The sequence below is a fragment of the Canis aureus genome, chromosome 10 (genome assembly GCF_053574225.1).
Source record: "Canis aureus isolate CA01 chromosome 10, VMU_Caureus_v.1.0, whole genome shotgun sequence".
NCBI classification, from domain to species: domain Eukaryota; kingdom Metazoa; phylum Chordata; class Mammalia; order Carnivora; family Canidae; genus Canis; species Canis aureus.
Genome location: NC_135620.1, coordinates 17,835,660 through 17,856,630, shown reverse-complemented (window position 1 = coordinate 17,856,630; position 20,971 = coordinate 17,835,660). Strand labels below are relative to the sequence as shown.

General features: G+C 40.0%; 1 protein-coding gene across 9 annotated transcripts in view; it reads right to left on the bottom strand.

Moving 5' to 3' along the window:
- MEGF10 (multiple EGF like domains 10) overlaps positions 1-20,971 on the bottom strand; it is a 320,303-nt gene that overhangs the window by 144,597 nt on the left and 154,735 nt on the right. The window lies entirely within an intron of this gene.

Here is a 20,971-nt window from a genome sequence, read left to right as displayed (position 1 = left end):
CCTGGGTGGCTCAGTGGTTGAGCATCTGCCTTTGGTTCAGGTCATGATCCTGGGGTCCTGAGTTCAAGTCCCACATCAGGTTCCCCATGGAAGCCTGCTTCTCCCTCTGCCTGTGTCTCTGCCTGTCTCTCTGTGTCTCTCATGAATAAATAAATAAAATCTTTTTTAAAAATCTGGAATTCATAAATGAGATAAATAAAAATCTATTGAAAAATAGGTATTTCAAGTTATGAGTTTTTCAAGAACTAGTAATTTTTATGTACCATGAGGCAGTTACACATCCCTCATGTACCTTAAATTACCATAAAAACACTTGCCTTTTTTTGTTTTTTAAAAGTTTCAGGGGAGGATTTTGACATTGTTAGTTTGAAATAGGGTGAGTTTTACAACATTTATGGGTATTTTGGTTTTTCCACTCTTATTTTCAGCCATTTATGCTTTACTTACTGGATATTAACTTTCATTAATTTATTTTTCATAATTTTCCAGGCATCAGTCAACGTTCTAGTGGCAAAACTGTTGCAAAAGTTGTCGTCATCTCTTACCTTATTTATTTATTTACTTACTTATTTATTTATTTAATAAAAATGAATAGAGAGAGAGAGAGAATCTCCAGGAGACTCCTCACTGAGTGCAAAGCCCAACAAGGAGCTTGATCCCACGACCCTGAGATCATGACCTGAACTGAAATCAAGATTCGGTCATTTAACCAACGAGCCATCCAGGTGCCTCTTACCTCATGCATTTATAAGCTTTGTATATTCTAGGACAATTTTCCTTTTGTTGAAATATCATTTGACCACTTTGTCTACTTTGTAAAGTACTTTTATATTAATTTTCAGCTAGTGATGCCAACTATACCTACTAAGTATAATCCCACTCTTTTAAATGATCACTTTTACATTTTAATGAAGACTTCTATTAGGAATGAAGAAATGGCCAATTTTTGGTCGACTATTCCTGAAAGGATCATTAAGTTTTTAATCTCATTTTAACATTGAAATATGAAATAAAAAGTTGAGAAATATATGCCTCTGTCATTTATCATCCACTTTATTCGCTGTTCTAACCACAGCAATAAGCAGGTAGGTAGTATTGGTCCTTTAGTTTTACTTTTTATTGTAAAGATAAAGTAGGTTTTACTAATAGCAAGTTTAAAACCAAAGTCTAGAAAACTAACTTTTGAATAGCTTTTCAGTTTGATCGATTTATTCCTTTTACCAATCAACTTCCAATCGATCCTCCCTGCTGCCACCAATTCTGTCATAACACAAATCAGAATATCACATTTCTATATATAAAGGATTTTTAAAGATTTATTTATTTATTTTAGAGAGAGAGCAAGAGCAGGGGTGGGGGGAGTGGAGAGGCAAAGGAAGAGAGAATCTCAAGCAGACTCCAAGCCAAGTGTGGAGCCCAACCCGATGAGCCCCAGGGGCTCAATCTCACAGCCCTGAGATCATGACCTGAGCCAAAACTGAATCAGACACTTAACTGACTGTACCAGCCAGGTGCCTCTATACTTAAAAGTTTTTGAGAGCTTTCCTTTTCAGTAAAGCCCAAATTGGTATTCCTTCATTCAAAATAATGGAAGTCCAACCTTAATACCCAGAAAGTTCTCACTTGTATGTATCATTTCTATATACCACCTGAGCAGTGCCTGCTTACTTGACTTTCCCAGGTATCCTTCAAGAATCAAATGCTACTTCCTCTTAAAGTGCTCCCAGGCCAATCTAGACATCCCTCTATGTTCTCATACTCCTGGTGCATCCTGAGATGCAGACTAGTTCTTTGTCAGACTAGAAAGGCATGCTATTTTATTTATCACTTTCTTATTTATGTCTTCAGCAGCTGGTGAACACTTTCATGCCAAAATAATACACTGTTCACCTCTGCATGTTCTGCTACATATGAGAGACTCAATAACGTTCTTGACTATTGACTTACTGAATAAATGAATGACCCATGGGAAAGACAAAGCTCAAAATACATAAATCAATTGTTCTGGATTTTGAAATATTTTTCTCATTATATAGAGGAAGAAATGGAAGGTCAAGATTGTCCCATTTAATTGCTATGCTATCTAACTCCAAAAGAAAATCCCAGAATCGAAACAAAATGATTATGATACTAGTGATTATAAATATAGAAAAACAATGAAAGCTTTGCTAGAAAAATATGTGGTTCAATTAGAGAAAAAAAAATTATGTTGCTTCATAGGAGAATTCTATGGATACTTTCCAGGACTTAATTAGTAGTTATTCTGTAAATTCATTTAAAGGTTAAGGCTTTCTTTTCACTGGCATTCCTGTATTCCCAGGAAGTAGCTCTGCTCTAATATGGCTACCTTTAGTTATGATTCTTATGGACCTGGTATTCATCTCAGCTATGGACACAGTGAAGTGACCATGAGCATACACTGGAAGTAGCAAAGGGATGGTCCAGGATGGACTAGGAGTCAGGCAACAGAAGTAACAAAGGAAGGTACAGGAGTCAGGGGTAAAGGAGCAATGGAATAAACTTCTCAATGTCAACCTTTAACTATGCTAAGAAGAATAGTTGAGTACTCATGGTTGAAAAGCACAATTCCTAGAGTGCACAGTGCATCCTGGTATACAGACCCATCTCAGCAAACTTCATCAGAAAAACAATGTCTGGGAACACCCTAGAATGAACCTCCGATAATTAGCAGATTTTTCTAGTCTACAGTAACTACAGGACTGTCCTGTATCAATGTGTTAATGAAGTGTAATATAAATATAATCCAGAGAAGAGAAAGAATATATCACAAGATGACTTAAAATATATGTTTGAAATATAGACAACAGGAAAAGGAAGGGATTCGTATCATTTTAAGTCTTATTATTGAGAAGTAACTAGGGTCTCTGATGGTCTTTGATGAGGGTCACAACATGAATGCAAGTAAAAGAACATTTTTATGGACTACAAATGTACATAAGTATTTGTACATTACCTAAATAAAGCAAGGAAATGAAAAGCACTAGTGGGCATAAAATGCATATGACGTATAATGTTAAAAATAAAGAGACATTAATATTAAATATTAAACATTAAGGTTAAATAGTAAACATTAATATTTTAATATTAAATAATAATTATAAATAAATAAAATTATTTATAACAATATTAAAGTAATTACAGGTTTCATGGTAAATAACACCTCTGCTTTTAAGCAAATGCTAATAACTCTTTAAGAGCAGTTTGAACCAATGGACCTAAAGGTGTTTGAACTAAAGGCAAGAGTTTTGAAGTCTGCAGGGTTACAGGCCCAATTGATGACATTTTGTTTAATCTCTTTCCTTCTTCCATTCTTGCTCCTTTAAAAATGTCATTTCCCTTTTGCTTTTATTATAAATCCTCTTCTTTGACACTTTCTTTTTAAAAATTTAAAATCTCTAATAGTAATATCTTAACTTTATCATAAATAATGGAAACTACAGGTAGCAGAATATAATCCAGTTTATGTTGACCCCATCACACTGAATAAATTCATTTCCTTCTTATGAAGAATCAGTTCCCATAAACTGCATCACTGTCATTTGTTCACGGTTTTAAACTTTCTAATCACCTCATTTGAAAAAGGAAAACTAAAACCTAATGGATTTAAACTGCCCATGAAGACCATCTCAATTGAAGAATCTGTGGAGGATGGAAATGGTTTCCTGCACAGATTATATTTTTCCTGCCCTGCTAATTTTCAAGGGTCTATGATTCATTTCTATAATTCCCTCGGGTCAATATGTAAGCCTCACTAAGTGTTTGAAATTCAAACCATTACATAGGCTTCCTGTCATCTTATTTCTCCCTCTGAAATAATTTATTCTCTCATTAAATATCTAGTTAATGATGTGTTGGGACCTAAGTAAAAATATGCTTTAGTCCTTTCACTAAAAACTGCATAGAAACCTCTGATGGAACCAGTTGTGCACATCCTTTATCTAATATGTGTTCATTCCCTGGGCTGCAGGTCATCTTTTGATGTAGCCCATTCCACCACCCCAACTAGACTAAAAAGCAAAGCACAAGTCTTGCTCTTGTCTTCTACTGCACTTGTCCTTGATTACCAGGTCTCTCCACATCTGTAAGAATATAACAGATGCTCAATAAATGGTCGTTAACTGAGCTAGATCAAAACTTGGGGCTACAGGACATAGAACATTCACATCATACCAAGCAGTGATCTCAGAGGTTGAAGGGCAATCAGGAGAATACATCTTGTGAATCATGGGCAGTTGATATGAGTCCAGAGGCTTGAGGCGAAAGACTGATAACTAAAGGTAGGATGGGAAACAAACACCTCAGTTGGGAACTCCAGGTAACTTTGAGAGACCATGCCACTAGGAGATGGCATTTTTGCTCAGGGCTGCTCTGAGTTGGCCAAGTTGCCACTTCATCTAAAAGGCCTATTCGTTAATTTATTGAAATATTTACCCAACAATGGAACTGACACTAAAACATGAGCTGTATTATCCCAGAAGATCTTGCTGTTTTTAGGAAAAACAGAAGAAAACAAACAAACAAAAAAAAAAAACAGAAGAAAACTAATCTGAATCTAATTTAAAGAAAAGCTTAGCTTGGCCTGCAACTGAGTAATCCTGACAATAGTGTCTTTGAACCACGGGTCTTTCTTACTATACCTTTGTTGGTTTTTTGTTTGTTTGTTTTTGTCTTTTTTAGATATCTATTTATTCATTCATGTATTTATTTATTGAGAGAGAGAGAGAGAGAGAGAGAGTGTGTGTGTGTGTGTGTGTGTGTGTGTGTGTGTGTCAACAGGAGGAGGGACAGAGGAAGAGGGAAAGAACATCTCAAGCTGACTAAGCTGAGCCTGAGGCGGGGGCCGATTTCATGACCCTGGGATCATGACCTGAGCCAAAATCATGAGTCCAATGCTCAACCAACTGGGCCACTCAGGTGTCCCTGTATCTTTTTTTTCTTAAGACAAATTTTAACATGGTAAAATTCTGAGTATAAACATGCCTATTTTCATATTTGGCAAGATCATATTTGACATCAATGATGGAAAATGTTGCCTATGTGGATAAAAGTGGTAAAAAATGGGGATCCCTGGGTGGCGCAGCGGTTTGGTGCCTGCCTTTGGCCTAGGGCACGATCCTGGAGACCCAGGATCGATTCCCACGTCGGGCTCCCGGTGCATGGAGCCTGCTTCTCTCTGCCTGTGTCTCTGCCTCTCTTTCTCTCTCTGTGACTATCATAAATAAATAAAAATTAAAAAATATATATATTAAAAGTGGTAAAAAATGAATTACAAATATTAGGTATCAGTTGAATCAACAAATATGGAGTAACATTAAGGTTGGTACACCTTTACATGTATGTATATGTACAAATGTTAAATATATACAAATTAGGGGTGCCTGGGTGGCTCAGTTGGTTAAGCGTCTGTCTTCAGCTTGACTCATGATCCCAGGGTCCTGGGATAGAGCCCCACATCAGGCTTCCTGCTCAGCAGGTTGCCTGCTTCTCCCTCTCCCTTTGCAGCTCCCCCTGCTGGTTCTCTCTGTCTCAAATAAATAAATTAAATATTAAAACACACACACACACACACACACAAATTACTTGCTCAGGGCTAATGGAACAAGTAGATCAAGTTTATGCTTCATTCATATAAGAATTGAGATTAAATCTTGATTATGCTCTTGAATCACCTGCTTTATGTGGGTCAGATTAAGAGCTAAACTTAAGAATATAGTGAACTAGAAATTCTCTTGGAAATATCCTGAAAGACTCAAATTACACATTAGGAGACAAGGAAATGAATCAATAACTTTAAAAAATGGATCCAGAAACTTTTCAAAACAGTTAAAACAAAATGTCTGCCCAAATCTCTATGCCAATGGCCACTCCGGATTAGAAACAAAAAAATTAACTCCAAGATATATATGCAGCTTCCAAATCTACACTATCTAATGAGCCATGTCAGAAATGAGCAGAGCACTTGCTCTTTCCTGAGAGCACCACAATCACCATAGAACCCTCTCTGAACTATTCAGAAGAGCTCATGGGAAAGTTTCAAGCCACATTCTCTTACTATTAAGGACATATACTTTTTCTACCTGTCCCAGGTCATTAAACTCTTAGATTCATCTTTAATGATGAGCCAGACTCACGTTCATCATTATAAAAGAAGGAAAAACAACCTTAATGAAGACATTTGCCTTAGAAACTGCCACAATCAAAGACAGACCTTTTCAGATGTAATTAAATTTTTTTCCAAGATAATTTATCCTATTAAAATATGGTAATTTACCATGGTTTCAGGTTATCTGAAAGCTTTCTGAGATTGAAAACTGAAGTTAATTTCTTGCTATAAGCAGTATAATTTGAACCTAAGAGAATCAGGGGGCATTTTGCATTCACATAAGCACATAGAAGCTAAAACTGTTTATATGGAAGGAGACTTAAAGGTATCTGATTGTACCCCTGGAATCTTCAAATATACTTTGGTACCAGAGTGCAAAGGGCACCACAGAAAGACCAGAATCATCCTCCCCCAAAGAGGTCCAAACTTTCCCTGGCAGCACCCTTGGCTAATAGGGACTTAAGAAGAAAGCCCTTGTAGAGATGTCGTTTTTTACAATATCAGTAGGTCCAATTCAAAAATCAGCATGATTGGAGGTTTAATGAGGCACTTTGTTATTCCCTGAAATAAAAAAAAAAGGAAAAATAGAGACAGAGTTCTTCAGGCTTAATTACCACATCTGTTATTAGGCACTTTACCGTGATTGACTGGAGTGTATGTCGGACACAGTGCCAAAAAAGCCTCCCCATAAAAGCAGCTTCTCGCTCGCTGCCTGAATGGCATTGGTCTCTGTTACAACCAGGATTTCCATGGCAAACAAGCAAAGCTTGGCACACATACACCCGGTGCCAGCTGAAGGCATTTTCTCCTGGTGCCACTTAAGCCGGTTGCAGGACCTAGTGGGCTTGCTCTGACTTCTGCTTCTCTCCCTCCTTCCAGCGCCACCACACTTCCCTGAAGCCCAGGACACACAAGCATAGTGGGCAGACCAGGGAGCAAGATGAAGCCATCAGGGGCTGAGCTGTGGTCTTGTTGGGATGCCTACTTGCAGACACTAAATTTAGGGATTATAATTCAGATATTCTGCAGGTAGAAAGCATTTTCCAGCTTCAAACTAATTATGACATATGCAGCTAACAGCAACAGCAGCTAGGTGGTTTCTCAGGATTCCAGGCCACTGAATGTGACTTTAGGAATGTAGCATTTTGGTCTGTAATGTGCATATTAGAAAAACTTACTGCTGTCATTCCTTGTCCCCAGGAAAGCTAATCACTGATGCCTTTGAGTCTGTGCATGCAGGCAAGTATAGATCTACTCAAGAAGCTGCAGGTTATTTGAAAAGGGTTGCCTTTATAAAGTAGGCCGCCATTCAACTTTTTAAAGGTGCAAAACTCCAGACGCCCCCAACTCGAGCAACTGTGCAGGCAGCAGCCACGTGGGGACAATGACTGGCACAGGGAACCACTCTCCAGACCAGACCAATGGTAAAGCCAGGAATGTCATGGAAATCTCAAGCCTGAACACATGCTACATAGAGAAACACAACCATCACCTCATGCCGGTTGTCTGAAGTAAGCAACAGACCAATGCCACAGAAGTTGTGACAACAGTTGCGACATAAAGTATGGGAAAGTACTAAACACGATATCCTGTAAATACCTTCTTTTGAAACTGTCCAAAGAAGGTCCTTGAGGCGTTCTCCCTCTGGATGGAATTTGTTCCTCAAGGATGAGATTGTATAAATTTACAATGCACTCCTCAGTTGCTTTTCGATATCAAGCAATATCCGTGGCATTTCAGATGTGTGGCTACTGTTAAGAGTGATTTGTGCACAGAATCTAACCCCAAAATAATAATGAGCAACATATGAGAAATTGGCAAACAGGGAAAAGATAGAATTTCTGAGTTATTAGAAGAATCTTACTAGAATTTAATTTTAAAAAAGAGAAATATATGGTGTTTTCTAAAAAGGAATGAACAGGGGCATGTAGGTGGCTCAGTCAGTTAAGGGTCTGCCTTCAGCTCTGATCATGATCCCAGAGTCCTGGGATCTAGCCCTTGACAGGCTTCCTGCTTAGCAGGGAGTCTGCTTCTCCTCCCCATCTGACCCTCCCCCTTGCTCATGCTTTCTCTCTCTCTGTCTCAAATAAATAAATAAAATCTTAAAAAAAATAAAAATAAATAAAAAGGAATGAACAAAAGCACTTATACACTTGGAGAAGTACATATGGAACAACTCTTTCAGTCCTTGGGATAGAGACTGGATGTCAGTGCCCTAGATCTAGGTTTGCCTTTAGAGCTTGCCTAATTTTCAATAACCTTTACGTCCTGTGGAGGAAAGAAACAGCTTTAGGAAATATATTTCAGCCTTCTCAGACAAATGGCAGTCCAGTTTGGTGTCATACACTTCCTGCCAGTCATGATTACCAAAGGGCCCCCTCATATTCCCCAGACTTCCTAAATCTGGCCTTTCTCTTCTCAGCCCATATAATATACATGATTGAAGCTCTTTTCAAACCAAGCCTTTCCTTCATTTTCTCTTTTTTTTTTCTATATCCACAAGTGAGTCTTTGTGATCCCTTGAGAAGAGAAGAAAGATGGGTAGAGCATGGCAAAAGTGAAGTCAACCAATTCTGAAATAAAATTAAGGCCTTCTGCAAACAAAAAAAGAGAGCCATTTCAAAGCAAAATTCCCTCAAAAGAAAAATTTCCACAAGTAATGATTTTTGTGGTAGTAAAGAGAAAGGAGTTATATGTTAATATATTTAAAAGCAAATTTGCAGTGGTATCTTGTGTATGATACCAAAAGCATAAGCAACAAACGAATAAAAAACCAGATGTATCGGGCTTCATAAAAATGAGAACCTTTGTGTATCAAAGACACCATCAATGGAGGGAGAGGCAACCCACACAGTGGAGAAAAATATTCACAAATCATCTATCTGATAAAAATCCATAACATTAAAAAAAAGTCACCTATAATCAACAACAATAAAATAAGCAGCGTAATTTAAAAATGGGCAAAGGACTTGAACAGATATTCCTTTAAAGAAGATACAGTAATGGGCACTATATATAGGAAAAGATGTTCTGCATCACTAATAACTAGGGAAATGCCAATCAAAACCACAATGAAGGATTCCTGGGTGGCTCAGTGGTTTGGTGCCTGCCTTCAGCCTGGGGCATGATCCTGGAGTCCCAGGATGGAGTCCCACATCAGGCTCCCTGCATGGAGCCTGCTTCTCCCTCTACCTGTGTCTCTGCCTCTCTCTCTCTCTCTCTGTCTCTCTCATGAATAAATAAATAAAATCTTTAAAAAAAAAAAAAAACAACAAAACCACAATGAGACAGTACACTCCCATTTAATGGCTATTATCAAAACACAAAACAAACAAAACCCCCAAAATGACAAGTACTGATGAGGATGTAGAGAACTTGCAATCCTGTGCTTTGTTGGTGAACATGTAAAATATTGCAGCTGCTGTGGAAAACAGTATGGTGGTTCCTCAAAAAATTAAAACATGAGATTACCACATGATACAGCAATTCTACTTCTGGGCATATATTCAAAAAGAATTGAAAGCAAGGATTCGCACAGATTTGTACATCAAGATTCACAGCAGCTTTATTCCTAATACCCCAAAAATGGAAACAACACAAATGTCTATTGATCGATAAATGGATAAATAAAATGTGGCGTGTTCATATGATGTAATATTATTGAGCCGTAAAAAGGAAGAGATTCTGACACGTGCTACAACAAGGATGGACCTTGAAGACATTATGCTAAGTAAACCAAGTCAAAATGACAAATAGTGTGGGGCCCCTGGGTGGCTCAGTTGGCTGAGCCACTGACTCTTAATTTTGGTTCAGGTCATGAGCTCAGGACTGTGAGATTAAGCCCCATGACAGGCTGTATGCTGGGAATAGAATCTGCTTAAGATTCTCCCTCCCCCTCTCCCTCTGCTCCTCCCCGCCTGCGACCCTGCTCTCTCTCTCTCTCTCAAAATAAATAAGTAAAATCTTAAAAAAAAAAAAGGACAAATATTATATAACTCTACTTATATGAGGTATCTAGAGTGGTTGGATTCATAGAGTCAGAACATGGAGGGGTGGTTGCCAGGGGCGGGAGGCAAAGGGGAATGGAGAGTTGCTATCTATTGGGTACAGTTTCAGTTTGGGAAGATGAAAGAGTTCTGGACATAGATGGTGGTGATGGTTGCCCATATGTGTGAATATACTTAATGCTGCAGAACTCTACACTTAAAAAGGGTTACATGTTAAGTTAATACAATTAAAAAAAAGAAAGAAAGAAAGAAAGAAAGAAAGAAAGAAAGAAAGAAAGAAAGAAAGAAAGAAAGAAAGAAATATCTAGAGTAAGCCAAGTTCTAAGGAGTAACAGATGTCTGCCCAAGAGATAGGTGACTCCCATTCGCTTCTTTTTATTATCCATCTGCATGATGAAAACAAACATTCACACATTCTTCCATGGCTCAAGCATGGGCCTGTAATCTGGTAGCAAGAACCCGAAGCAAATGTCAGCAAGTGTAGTAACAACAGTATGATCCTCTGTTGGCCCCAGACCCATCACCGCTTCCTCCCGGGCCAGAACATCACCTCTCTGCTCTCCCAGAGAGCTTGTAAAACAGATGACAATTCCTCCAGAACCCAGACCCTGAAACCAAAATCGCACCGTCTGACCATCTCCTAACTTTAAGCAAATGGAAGGAGACTAAAAGGCATCAAACACCTCCAAGTCACCGTGCCCTGTCAGAAGCTCGACTCTCTGCTACTTGTTGGCCTCAATTCTGAATCGATTGTTTGACTTGGAATGAACACTCTTAGAGATCTGGACTCGCGTGTGCTTCTTACTTTCTCAGAGAAGTTCTAAGGAATTTGAGGTTTCAGAGGAATTTGTCTTCCTCAATTTCAATTCTAAATTCTTCACCTTGGATTTTCTGGGTCACAACGAAATTGCTTTGCTTTTGGGGTTTTATTTTCCCACCCCTCTAACTGCTAATGAACAGTTAAGGTCACACAGAACAATACAGAAGGCAGATCTCAATCCCTCCTGGCAGGTACTCCTCAGACCAGTTGTTATTTAGAATACCTAGAGGGAGAAAAGAGCTTAAAAGATCAAGTCACGCTGCACTTCCCCCACAAAGCAGTTCACAGCTGTACCACAGCTTCTGAGCAACTGCTCTCTGAGGAGACAGCAAGACTTCTGTTGTCCTGCAGGGTCCGCTCAGGTCACCATATGCGGCACGGATTAGGGAGTCCTGGTCCTCTGTTACCAAGTGGGGCGAACTGGCCTTTCCATGCCACCCTCCCAAACGGAGGCTCTGTGCCATCACCTGACCCTTTTCAGTCTGTCTTAGGGAACAGGAGCAGACAACAGACTTCACAAAATGTGTAAAAGTTAACTTTTTTTTTTTTTAATTTGTGTGTAAGTTTTTAAATTAAAAGAGAGAGAACAATTCATTTTTCCATGGAGTGGAAGGAAATGTATCCATCACGGAGAGGAGAAGTTTGGACTTGGTCTGAAGTTAGCTGAATTTTGAGACTTAACTAAAGTTACGCTTTAAGAAGAAAGTATCCCCCATGCATTGGTCAGGGGCTGTGCCCTAACCATGAGCCAAAACAGAGGAAGAGCCCCCCGGGGGAAAACAGCTGTCCCAAAACTCAAATGCAGCATCTGCGATCCACAGAAGGGAGCAGAAAGGGGAAGCTCTTTCTGTCACGCATTTGTGCTTCTTGCATTTGGTGTCTGGCCCCATGGCCACGCCAGGCGGCCACTCCAGTGAAACTGTGGCTCTGCTTGAGAGGCGGTGGCAGTGAGCCTTCATGACGTAGAGAAACTGAAGGGAATCCATTTTAGAAAGGCTCCATCTCTACTGTTTTTCCACTAGGCCCTGTTTACACACGACCCATATTTTGCCTTTGAATAAGCCAAAGAAGCTATGTTCCCATTTCGAGGAGAAGCAAGAAAGTTAGTTATTCTGAGTTTTGTCCCCAGATACTTGGTAACATCCAAGAGCCAGATCCCAAACATGTTCCAGGATGTTAGCTTCAAAGAAACCTTGGGTGATGCTGGCATCAATACCCCCACCTTTGGTAGTTTATGGAATAATACCTATTGTTCACCTGACATTCACCTTTGATGGACCCTACCGTGGGTTCCTGGAGGAACACGTGCCCTAGATCATTCCTTAATACAAACTCCTAACCCCAAGGAGTGACAAGACTCATTCTCCTTTCATTTCTGAGTCTCCCAGACACTGTCTGCTGTTCTCTACTGGTCCCTGACACTATACAATAAACTGTTTTCCATTTTCTCTGGCTCACATCTCATTTTCAACCTGTGTGAAGCCAAGGACCACCTTGGCTGGCCTTGGGGGACCCTCCCCTGGGTTCCTGGACCCAGCCTGCCTACATCACTCACCTACCCTATTCTCACCTACCCAACTCAGCAGCACCCACATACTCCAGACATGGACCCAGAGACTTCCTAGTCACGTTCATGCATTCAGAACAGGCCTTCTAACTTCCCCATCTGATAAATAAGGAAACATATACAGAAGAGGTTTTTTAGCTGCTGAAGATCAAACCAAGGAATGACTAGATCTCAAGACAAGATCCTTAGTCTCCAGATGAGCTACTCCTTCCACCACTAGGGCTACCTACTGGAGTTATAGTGGGGAAAGTATGCTCTCTCACTCAAGAAACATTTCTTTGTTTCACGGCAGAGCACGCTAAAAAATTTAAAATGTGATGGATTTTGTGACATCTGTATCACTTTCAATGCTTTTCTTTGGCACCAGGATTAGAAAACACAAACATTTACCTCAAATTGATACAGTTCTAGTTGTGGGCTGCTACACTCATGGGTAGTGCTGGTGTTTCATACTTGGGGGATTTTGCCAACCTCCCACAACACAGCACAAAACACACTGAAAGTAAAACTTGAACTGAATCAATGGAGTGAAACTCCCCAAAAGTCGATCTCCCCTTCAGTCATTTTGGTTCATCTCGACTTCTTTCCTCAACTGTGGGCTCCCCACTGGGCCTTCAGTGATCATTCTGAGGTCTGACACTGACCACCCACAAGCATCTTCACTTTCCCTAGCCACTCAGCAGCCAACAATTGCTAGGCCAAAAGAGAATGATCGGGAAGGCCACTGGCCACTGCACACAGCTCCTTTTTTGTGTGGGTACAGTGGCCAGAGCCAGGCAGAGGCCTGGTCATCTCCCCACATCTCAGAGAGCATGCCGAAGAAGAAATGGTACAGTGGTCCCCAGCATTCACTCAAGGGGGTTTGCTCTGCCAGAGGTCTTACTTGTGATGGATCCTAAGCAGAGATTGGGAAGCTGCTTCTCTTTTAAAGAACTGGTTCTTTGAAATCAGTGACAAAATTTGCCTGGGCTTCACAGTCGTTTCTTTACTCACTGACACTTTGTTGTGAAAATCTTCCTGTCAGGCCTTGGTTGCCATCCTTCTCGGCCATAGAGCCTGACACATGCACCATCAAAGCAGAGAACACGTCAGCCCCTAAGAGATAAAAACACTGTGGTCTCCCATATGTGCCAGTGAATAAATCTGCACACCACTGGACCCTAATTTCATGATTCCATTTCTGCAAGTAGTTACAACCTGGTAAAAAAATGAAAAATGCTCTTCCAAATTCTCTGGCTAGATAAGAGTTTCCTTAGGTCGAGCTATAAGAAATCTTTCTTGGATAGAGAGTTAATACTTCTCTGTCCACCACCACACTCGAACTCTGGACAAATTCAGAAAGATCAGAGTTTGGTCCCCGAGGGAGAGGGCTACACATAAGCACATGTTCGAAATTTTAAAAGCAAATTGAGGGGATCACTTTCAGAAGATCTCTGGATTTCATAACAATACAATATCCCCAACCAAAGACAGTTATGCTGGAAGGTGACAATTGGACCCAGAGGGTTACCTTATGGAATGATCACAACCATAATAATTAAACTCTACAGAAGCAATGGGCTGTGGGGAGGCCCTCCGAATGGTCCCCAGTGGCTGCACAAACAAAACTCCAAAGCATCATTTACATACTGCCTTGAAAGAAAGGCAAGGATTTTTTTTTCCCTAGCACTAGCTTGGCAGAGCTCCACCTCATAAGCTTTTTTGTTTTTGCTTTTGAACCGTGGAAGAAAAATGCCTTTGCTGCAGGCAGGTCTTCACCAAAATAAAAGTAAACCATCTGGCCAGCTCTCCTGAGGAAGCCTCTGCACCTGAATCCATGGCTGGGCTAGATGGAATTATCACCTTTCCTGGAGGAGGACCTCTTCTCCCTGGTGTGAGGAACCACCTCGCGACTCTTAGCCAGTGCTGCCTTGCTAGCTCAGGGCCTCCATTACTTACCTTCTCACAGAGTCTCCCCACTACTTCCCCAGGAGCTAGGGGGCCAACTGTTCACTGCACATAAGCACTTCTACTGGAGGAAAGATAGGGTACCTTGGGGAAGTTTTAAGCAAGCAGTGATGTTCCCTTGCAGTCTTGCTGGTATATGGCAGGTGACAAAGTCAAGATTATCCATGTGAGTGAAGGTTGGGAGTGTGGGTCAGGCTCACTGTTTCATGTGATTCTTACATCTCTGTAGTTCTGAATCATCTTGAAATTAATCAGATACACAAAGATTTAAGTTCCTAGCCTATTTTTTTTTTTTGAAGAAGAAGAAGAAAATAGAAAAAGTCAGCATGTCCTGGTCTGTTCAGACAGTCATACCAAAACACCACAGACTGGGTGACTTAACAGAAATTGATTTCTCATAGTTGTGCATGCCAGGAAGTCCAAGAACAAAAACAAGGCACTGGCCAGTTCAAGTTTCTGGTAAGAGCTCCCCTCCTGACTCACAGATGGCCTCTTCCCTCTCTTCTTAGACAATGAAAAGAAGATGCTCTGGTGTCTTTTCCTCTTCCCTAGAAAGCCATCAGCTCTATTGGATTAGAGTCCCACATTATGACCCCGTTTCACCTTTATCACCTCCTCATAGGCCCTATGTCCAAATATGGTCACACTGAAGGACAAGGCTTCCATATATGAATTTTGGGAGATACATTTCAGTCCATAGTATTATGCTTGACCATTTGGGAACTGAAAGGTAATTAATACAGGTCCTATGTGCTCAAGAAAATTAAATGCTAGACTCTATTTATTCTAGAAATTGAAGGGCCCTCAAAGTTTATGCAGTCTCTTCCCATAAGCTCTAAGGATTCCTCCCAGATACACTCCAAAAATGTGCCTCCTGAAGAGGTGGTTGGCTATTTTACTCTGCTTCACAAAAAGAGAGAGGCACAGAGATTTGAGGTGGTCTGTGGCACTGATTATGAAATAACACAGAGGAATTATATTCAAACTGTGGCTGAGTCTCCAAAGGAAGTTTTGAGGTGCTAACGTCTACAATCACCTGACTCCTAACAATGACAGGGCAGTACTTCTCAGGTCAACATGTTTATAAAGGCTTCTTGATTCAGAAGATAGGAGGATTATTATCTGGAAGCTTGTCCCCAAGCCAAGATCAGGACGGTAGTTGGTGAGAGAGGGGAACTTTGTTTTTTCCTGAAGTATGAAGGCAGAGTTTGTACATTAATTAATTTGACAAGGTCAATATCCAAAATAGTACCCCATCTTAAAGACCTCAGACTCATGGGCTGCCTGGGTGGCTCAGCAGTTGAGTGCCTGCCTTCGGCCCAGGGTGTGATCCTGTAGTTCCAGGATTGAGTCCTACATTGGGCTCCCTGCACAGGGCCCACTTCTCTCTCTGCCTGTGTCTCTGCCTCTTTCTCTCTCTCTCTCTCTCTCTCTGAATGAATGAATGAATGAATGAATGAATAAATAAATAAATAAATAAATAAATAAATAAATAAATCTTTAAAAAAAATAAAGACCTAGACCCAAGATGCCCTGCACCAGGTCTCTGCAAATGCCTCCCTGGAATTAAAAAGAGAAGTGATCTTAATCAATAAATCCTTGAGTTGAAATTAATCAGATACAAATAAACAAATAAAACTTACTGAGCATTTATTATATGCCATATACAGTCTTTTACATTCATTACATCAGTTAATCCTCATAACAGGTCTATGAAAGAGCTACCATCATTACTCTCACTTAATTGATAAAGAAACTGAACTCTAGAGTAAGTGGTGCAGGGTCATACATCTAGTACATATTGGGATAAACCAGGATTTAAAACCAGGAAGTCTGGTTCTAGAACCCACAGTCTAACCCACTACATTATAGCACAATTGGGCCTTAGTTTTTCAAGTACCTTTTTTCACTGGACATAGCAGTCAGTGCTTGAAATGTGTACTAGGATGCAAACTCAGGAGGGTAGGAACCTTGTTTATCTTAGGTAACACCCCTTTCCTACCAAGGAAAAATCACATGGAAGGTAACAGGTGCTCAACAAATGTTTATTGGATAAATAAATAACAGATTATGTTAGATTTAATTAAATTAGCACTATTCTCCTCATTGTCTTCCCATTTTAATGTGATTTTCTACTCCTATCATCACTGGTAATCTTTCACTATCCACTGCCAGTTGAATTTAAGCAGCTTCCAAAGATTTTCCAACTTGGCTCCAACCTACATGTCTGACCTCATATGTTGATGCTCCATTATAAAACACTCCACTCTAGGCACCCCTGCCTGTCCCTGCCCCTGCCCCTCCCGCTCTGACCCTGGTGGTGTGCCTTTCTACCAACTGGGATAGTCTCTCAGTCTTCTTTGATTACATGAACCTCACTTAGCTTTCAAAGTCCAGTCTTCTCTCATCACCAAAGTCAGTGATTTCTCCTTCTCCTAAGAAGTACTCACTTGGAATCTATCACCTGTTTCTTCAACCTTTCCTGTCTTCACAAATAGACAGAGGGCAGGAGCCATGCTTTGTCATTTTGCTCTTCTCCCCAATATACAGTAAAAGCTGGACTCAGACACATCAAGAGCAGAGATTGACTGACTGATGCAGATACATCCCATCTAAATGTAAAACACCTACTGATGTGTTTTCTTTTAAATAAAAATCAAAAAAATTTCAGTGAGGTAAAATTCACATGACCTAGAATTCTTCATTTTAACCACACTATGTAAACATCACCATTACCTAGTTCTAGAACATTTTCATCACCCCAGAAGGAAACCCCATACCAATGATATAACCACTCTCCATTTCCTCCTCTCCTGGCCCCTGACAACCACTAATCTATTTTCTGGCTCTATGGATTTGCCAATTCTGGACACTTCATATAAATAGGATTATATAGTATGTGATCATTTGTATCTGGTGCCTTTCACTTAGCATCATGTTTTCAAGGTTTATCCATATCCTTGATAGCACGTATCCTATTTCATTCTTAATGAATGAGTAATATTCCATTGTATGGATATATGACATTTTCTTCATCCAGTCTCCAGTCAATAGTCAGTGGAAATTTGGGTTGTTTTCATCTTGTGGTTATTGTAAATAATACTGATATAACCATTTGTGTACAAGTTTTTATTGGAACACATTTTTTAAAAAGATTTATTTATTTATTTCAGAGAGAGAGCACATGCACAGTGGGGAGAGGCAGAGGGAGAGGGAGAGAGAGTCTGAGCAGATTACTCGCTAAGCAGAGAGCCCCATGTGAAGCTCGATCTCACCACCCTAAGATCACAACCTGAGCTGAAACCAAGAGTCAGAGGCTCAACCAATTCTGCCACCCAGGCGTCCTGGAATACTTTCTTTCTGCTGAGAAAGAACAAATTCATTAACTAAAAGCCTCATCCTGATTCCATAGTAGGTATAAAACTATCCTTTTAAAAAAAAAAAACTATCCTTTTAGTATAATACTATCTTCATTTAAAAATATTCATGCCTGTGAGTAAATTGAACTGTCATATTTTAGAATATTTTAAATTTCTTATAGCTTATATTTTGTGTTAGGAACTATTTTCTAACTTTTGTATTTAATTAATAGGATCTTACTTAAGCCCTTGGATGATTCTTTCATAAAAGACATAAGCAAACCTTACTCCTGTTAATTATTCCCTATTTTAACATTATTCAATAATAATAACTAATACTGACTAAGTACTTACTACGTGTCTACCCCTAGGCTAAACCTAACTCTCTTCTGGGTACATACTGTTCGCATTTCCCAGGTAATGGAAAGAGGCTTGGAGAGCTTACGTAGCCTGCCCAAGGTCATGAAGGTCCAAGGGGGTAGAGACGAGATCCTGAGCCAGGTTGTCACATGTCATATGGCAAATCAGAAGGCCAGCCAGGACTAGACCCAGACCAAAAATTTTGTCTCTTAATTCATTACTTTGATCCCATGTGTTTGTGTAAATCAACAGTTAGCCTTCAAGTCTATTACCTAAAGGGAGTGTACAAAATGGATACACAGACATCTCACAGATGTGCTAGAACCATTTCAAAGCCAACAACTCCAAATTCTCCTTCAAAACAAAATCTCCAAAAAAAAAAAAAAAAAAACAAAAACAAAAACAAAACAAAATCTCCTGTTTTCTCTGAGTCTACTAGCTCCACATTGTAACAGCAAGTTAGAATGTTCTACAGCTATGATGACCTGCATTGGTGATAGCTGATATCCTTTAGTTAGAAATGGCACCACAAGCAGCTCTTATGCCAGAAGCATCTTTTTGCTTATGAGGATGCTCCACTTTCAAATGTGTCACTTCTGGAGCTCACTGTGGTGCTCAGGAGGTGATGGCAGAAATAAGCAAGAGAGAGGAACCTAAGACCTCACTCCTTCTACCAGTTTGCCTCAGTTAGCAAAATGGGAGAAAAAAATAAATAAATGCATTCCAATATTAGACTTTAGCAAAGGTGTTGTCTAAAGATTAAGGAAAAATATATATAATCTACAGTCTTTCTCTGATTTTTCCTGATAGATTACAATGAAGGAAGTGAATAGTGGGAATGAGATTTGTTAGTTGGCCAACTTGGAGAGGAGTGCTTGTGTTTTAGATTTTCAAGAATAGGACTAGCACTGTTGATTTCTTAGGCACTGGATTTGCTGCCTAGAAAAGTAAAAACATCAACTATGCTGCTGGTCCACTGCTTTCTGACACAGGGCTCTACAGCTATGGAAGGAAGGGCAAATTAATGGATATTTAAAGCTCCAAGCCTTCCCAGTTCCACCAAGATCCAAATTATATGACAGTTGGGGTTGCCAGAGTTTCCCGTTTTCTTTTCTTTTTAAGATTTTTTTATTTATTCATGAGAGACAGAGAGAGAGAGAGAGGCAGTGACACAGGCAGAGGGAGAAGCAGGCTCCACACAGGGAGCCCAATGCGGGACTCCATCCCTGGACTCCAGGATCACGCCCTGGGCCAAAGGCAGGCGCTAAATCACTGAGCTGCTGAGCCACCCAGGGATCCCGGAGTTTACTGTTTTCTATCACTCCTATACAGCTTTAATTCTATACTATTATGCTTTAAAATTTTTTTAGTTTTTTATTTGATATAAAATCCATACAAAAAAGGACACAAAATTCAACAGCTCAACACATTTTCACAAAATGAACACACACATAACTGACACACTTAATAAACAGAACAACATTTGCATTTCAGAAGCCCTCCTTGGGGCAGGGTTTAATTCTGACACTAAACAAAGTCCCAGTAAACATCCTGTGCCTTAAAAAAAAAAAGCATTTAGAGCTACTTGGGACACAACCACAATAAAAGACGTCATATCTCTTCCTATTTTTTCAACAAAAGCTGCATCAACACAGAACTTTAAGTAGAGCACAGGTACCCATCCCCATCCCTCAGAGCACTGAGGAACAAGCCTCTCCAAATCACAGGGATGGAGCCTAATGACAATGAAGGGAAAATTAATTAGCTAATCAGGAGCATGTTTAACACAATCCTTTTGCCACCTGCAAAGAACAGTCTTCTCTTCCCCTTCTCCACTTCAAAGGCACCTACATCACTGGTAAAACCAAATATCCACTCAATAAAGTATAAACAAACTGTAAGAGGAGGGAGAACAGAAATATAATGAAGAAAATAAAGCCACTTGCCTCGCTGCAATCCACTTACTTCTCCTTCTTTAATGGATTTACAATGATAGTCTATCATCAAGGTGCAATGACAGACTTAATTATAAGGAGTTCTAAGTGACCTCAGGAAAATCATATATTGCCCTCTCCTGGGTACAAACCTCCTTAAGCCTAATCCTCCCAGTTAGGAAACCTCTTATCTCAGAGACAAAAAGATTCCTACTGGCCAAGGAGCACCAGCTGCTTGAACACTCTTTGTAAATGGGCTCTCCACAGCCCACGCCATCCAGAAAAGGCTTTCCCCATTTCACCTCACTCAAGGCTACATTCTGTGACTAACTAAAAAAAAGAAAGAAAGAAAAAATAGCCACCTACAAATATCCACAGGAACCAGGGACTAATTTTCCTTTCGAAGGAAACTCAGAGTCAAAGGCTGAATGAATGACATACTTTTTCATAAAGGGAGTAATCAGGCTAAATGAGCAGTCCTGTGCAATAAGTTCGTGACCTTGCTGAGGCTATGACCTTGAATTTGAATCCTGGGACACAAAGAATGTAGCCAATTGTTGAACACTGGATTAGGTCTTTACAGGAAGTTTGCAAGCCTTTCCATCCGGGGCTAGAATCCAGTTTGGAAGTTGGGGGTGAGGGGAGATATCAAAATGATATCAAGGAATCCCCCAATATCATAACTGTCCAAATAGATCAATAATTTTCTTTTTTCTTTTATATTTTAAAGATGTTATTTAGATATTCATGAGAGACACAGAGAGAGGCAGAGACATAGGCAGAGGGAAAAGCAGGCTTCCCGTGAGGAGCCTGATGCAGAACTCGATTCCAGAACCCTGGGATCACAACCCAA